Source organism: Neophocaena asiaeorientalis, unplaced genomic scaffold (genome assembly GCF_003031525.2).
Source record: "Neophocaena asiaeorientalis asiaeorientalis breed wild unplaced genomic scaffold, Neophocaena_asiaeorientalis_V1.1 scaffold242, whole genome shotgun sequence".
In the NCBI taxonomy this organism is placed as follows: Eukaryota; Metazoa; Chordata; class Mammalia; order Artiodactyla; family Phocoenidae; genus Neophocaena; species Neophocaena asiaeorientalis.
The window spans coordinates 5,332,760-5,337,796 of record NW_020172451.1 but is presented as its reverse complement, the minus strand read 5'-3'; positions in this window follow the sequence as shown (position 1 = coordinate 5,337,796).

Below are 5,037 nucleotides of genomic sequence, written 5' to 3'. Positions count from 1 at the left end.
TCTGGTAGTTAGGACTCCGTACTTCCATTGTATGGGACACAGGTTCAATCCCTGGTAGGGGAACTAAGATCCAGCAAGCGGTGTGGTGTGGCCAAAAATAAATACATAAATAATAAATTAATTAATAAATACTTATTTTAAAAAGAAGATCTAACAGGGGGTCTTTTCAGACACCATAATTTCAAAGTAATAAGCGTAAATATTATCTTGAAATTCACAACCATCATATGACGTAGAAAGATCTGTGATTTCTATTGGGAACAAAGTCACAGGTCCTTGTAAGAGCATTACTGTCGTTTGTTTCCCATATCTGTGTCTGAAAGAAATCCCACATTTCAGGTGGAGGTTCTGCAAATGAAGATGTATTAATACCTCTTTCCCACCCAAGTTTACAAGCCTAATGAATCCTATCCACTGAGGTTTGGACTCCAGGCAGATCTTCCCAATTTGTAAATAAGACTGTGTCCCTCCCCTGCCTGAGCCCTTGAGGGCTTCCTACTGCCACAAGAAGCAGATCTAGACTCCATACAGGGCCCTCCCAGGCCCCTGGTCGCCCCACACAGCCCCACTCCCAGCAACTCCCTCCCCTGTCCCCTTCTCTATCTTCCAGCCTCGAGGAGCTTTGCCCAGACTTGAAATTTGTGGATCTTATTACTCCAGCTCAGCTGTGTCTCCTTCTGGCTCCTCCCTCCCTCTCATTTTCATAAGGCTCATCCCTCGTACCCCGCATGTTTTTAGGGCACTGACATTCCAAGAAGTTTTCTCTGGTCACCCCAGTAAATGACTTCCCCTGACACTGTGTAGTTTATTTATTGTGATCACTGCTTCTTTTCTTTTTTAAAAAAATGTATTTTATTGACATAGTTGATTTACAATGTTGTGTTAATTTCTGCTGCAAAGCCAAGTGATTTAGTTATACATACGTATATATTCTTTCCATTCTGGTTTCTCACAGGATATTGAATATAGTTCCCTGTGCTCTACAGTAGGACCTTGTTGTTTATCTGTTTTATATATAGTAGTTTGTATCTGCTAACCCCAGACTCTGAGTTGATCATCCCCCCGCCCCCTTTCCCCTTTGGTAACCATGAGTTTGTTTTCCATGTCTGTGAGTCTGTTTCTGTTTCGTAGATAAGTTCATTTGTGTCCTATTTTAGATTCCACATATAAGTGATATCATATGGTATTTGTATTTCCCTTTCTGACTTACTTCATTTAGTATGATAATCTCTAGGTCCATCCATGTTGCTGCCAATGGCATTATTTCATTCTTTTTTTATGGCTCAGTAATATTCCATCGCATATATGTACCACATCCTCTTTATCCATTCATCTGAATTTAGGTTGTTTCCATGTCTTGCGTATGCGCAGTTTCTGTCTGCTTCCGTATAGAAATGGACAATAGCCAGGTCATATATAAAAACAGAAGTCTGGCCCACAACCTGCAGCAACCAGCCCAGGACACCAGTCTATCATGTACAGTAGCCAGCCCGGGACACCTGCTGGGTAAGTTAGACTTGTAGGAAGTCAGACCACTACCTCCAGGAACCAGCCCAGAAAGTCAAACAATAACCCCATGACCATCGGCCTCAAAGGACCAGGATCTGATTAATCACGGACGGCTTCCCTCATTTTTGTCCCTGCTTCCAACTTAGTACTGAAGAAAGCCAAATACACTCAAAAACGGTTAAAATGGTAAATTTTATGTTCTGTATATTTTATTATGACTGAAAAGAAAAAGTGACTTAGAGCCAGAGCTGGGAAGCTGGGTGAGGGGCAGGGCTGAGGGGAGAAGTGAGGGGCACACGGGGCTGGTAGTGTGGTTAGGAAATGGCAGGCCAGGTGTATGGGAGTGGAAGGGCCACGGAGGGCAGGATGGTGGTAGGGTCAAGGCATCCCGCCTCCCACAGGCTCATCCTCAGGCACTGGGAGTTGGTAACCGGGTGAAGGAGGCCTTTCGCCATCCTGCCCTGCACTGTAGGAAGGGGTGAATGGAGCCAGCACAGCCAGGACAGGGGTGGGGGGGTGGGGGGGCTCTCTGGATGTCCAGTCCCATGGAGGAAACAAACCCCAGAGTTCCCGGCACCTCCCACTCCCCTCCTTCTTCACAGCCGTTATGTTCTAGAAATTCACCAGTTCATCAGTGAATTCCAAATCACTGCTCCTAGGGGAGATACAAGGTGGGGTTCCTGTGAGCTTCCGGTCACAACATTTTCATCAAGTGATCAACATACAACCTTGTGTGATGGGTGTTTCTGTTTAAAGAAACCTTGTGTGATATACACTGATAATTCATTAATACTGAACTCACGGCCACCAGCACTATTACTTGTGCCGGAACGAAGCTCACCTGACACACGCATTTTCTCCGTAAGGCTGTCACAGCCTCTTGGGCTTGGCAGCACCAGATGGCTCTTAGCCCCAGGCTTGGGGCCCTTTTTTTTTTTTTTTTGACTGCGTTGGGTCTTCGTTGCTGCACGCGGGCTCTCTCTAGCTGCGGTGAGTGGGGGCCACTCTTCGTGGCGGTGCGCGGGCTTCTCACAGCAGTGGCCTCTCCTGCCGCTCGGCACAGGCCCTAGGTACACGGGCCTCAGCAGGCCCGTGAGCTCAGTCGTTGTGGCACACTGGCTCAGCTGCTCCGCGGCACGTGGGATCTTCCCGGACCAGGGCTCGAACCCACGTCCTCTGCATTGGCAGGCGGATTCCCAACCACTGCACCACCAGGGAAGCCCCCTTTATTTTCGGGGGGGCCCATTTTAAACAGCAAAGTCACCACGAAAAAGCACCAAAATGTGAAATAAATAAATAAACCAGCCACAAGAAGGACCCTTGTTTATAGCAGGGACTGAAACAAGTGGCCTTGTTTGACAGCAGCCGGGAATGTATTGGGCAACTCCGATTTTTTGGCTGCTCTGCAGACGTCCATGAATGGCCGAAAACGAGCTGTGAGTATTAATCTGGAGTTACAAATATGCTTCAGTGAGTAGGCGAGTTTGCAAATAGACAACCCATAAACAATGAGGAGCGCTGAGCATTTGTTCACATTCCGAGCTGGTCTCTCATGCTCGACACCTCCTCATTGGTCTCCCGGCCAGGGGTCTGGCCATTTCCTATTCCATAAGATGAATAATCCTAGGACCATCCTCTTGAAGACTTACAGGCCAGGCAGACCTACCCCTGATAGTTCCAAGTGTCATGGGGTTGACCCATGGTCCCAGTTTGTCTGGGACCAAAAGTTTTCCCAGGATGTAGGACTTTCAATGCCCAAACCAGAAGAGTCCCTGGCAAACTGAGCCGACTTGGACACTATCTATATGTGAAAATGATCTAAAAGTTTGAAATCTCAATTGTTTAATATGGCTGAAAGTTGCAACCTTATTAAATATTTTTATCAAGATAAAATCAGTTGCAATTCTACTGTCCCATACCCACCTAGCTGCCAAAGTAAAAATGTATCAAGTTTCATGTGTTACGGCCAGGCCTGTGAATATACCAGCTTAATAGCAACATGAACTGCTTAATACTGCCAAGTATTCCTCAGTCTTCAGGTACAGCTATGGCCAAAACATCCCTTGTTATATCACAAGTACCAGGAATTAGAACAGGAAGGGCAGCAAGAAAATGGACACTTGCTATTTCTGGGTAACGCCACCCTGTGTCCTGCGACCTAATTGCCTCCAGGCTATCAGATGGAAATTTGATCCTTCATTCCTAAATGCTTCGGCTGCCAGTAAAGTTCTGAGTCCTGTGAGCTGTTCTAGCAAATCATAAGGGGGGAGTCGTGGGGTCCCCCGACGTTGGCGTCGACTCAGACAGAAGTGTGGGTACCCCGGGGACCCGATTTGCCCCTGGCGTCTGAAGCGGGGCCAGTCTTGTGGGACCGAGGCCTTCACCCGTGGGGTCTGTGCTAACTCTGGGTAGCAAGTGTCAGAACTGAACAGAACGACGGACACCCAGCTGGTGTTTCTGAGAGTCGTAGAAGTGGTGTTGGAAAAGTTATTGACATAATGGGTGTCAGAAGCATGGTGGGTAAAAACAGCTTACCCTGGGCTTCCCTGGTGGTGTAGTGGTTGAGAGTCCGCCTGCCATTGCGGGGGACACGGGTTCGTGCCCCGGTCCGGGAAGATCCCACATGCCGCGGAGCGGCTGGGCCCGTGAGCCATGGCCGCCGAGCCTGCGCGTCCGGAGCCTGTGCTCCGCAACAGGAGAGGCCACAACAGTGAGAGGCCCGCGTACCGCAAAAAAAAAAACAGCTTACACTGGGGACTTCCCTGGCGGTCCAGTGGTTAAGACTCCGCGTTCCCACTGCAGGAGGTACGGGTTCGATCCCTGGTCGGGGAACTAATATCCCGCATGCCGTACAGCATGGCCTCCGCAAAAAAACAGCTTACCCTCACACGGTTACTTTCTCCCAATGGACCAGATAAAGAAACTAAGCTAAGAGGTAAATGATGCCTGCAAGGCCTAACTAACTCTGCTAATGAGGGGGGAAGCCAGCATTTGTGTTCAGCCGTCAGCCGTCTAATGTCAAAGCTCACAGACCCAGCCACAGCCTGCCCCGAGGGAGCACTGGGACATGGAACCCCTGCCCAGTCCTTTCTTCTCTTTGTTTGGGCAAAGGGCGAGTCCACTTGCTGTCAACATGCAGCCACGAAGAGGAGGTCACTCCTCAGCCCTGCTCCTTTCTCACCTACATCTGGGTCACGCCAGGGAGGACAGATTTCCCAGGCGGCCTGCCATAAATGTGTGTCTGTGGATGGGAAGAGAATACAAATGCCAGTGGCTGGCGGCAGGATGACTCATCCGGGGCCTGCGAGCACAGCCTCTAATTCCCGCCCCGAGCCTCGCCTTCCTGTCATTAGTCCTAAGGGTAGTCATGCAACGCAGGAGGGCTGGCAGGTGCAGGATGAAGGGGTCCCAGGTAAGAGGAGGAGATGCGAGATTGTGGCCCCAGCTGACCCTGACAACAGGCTCAGTTTTCCCACGCAGAAATCTCATTTCTGTCCCAGCCCTGAGTGTAGGTGGGTGTGGAGGGCA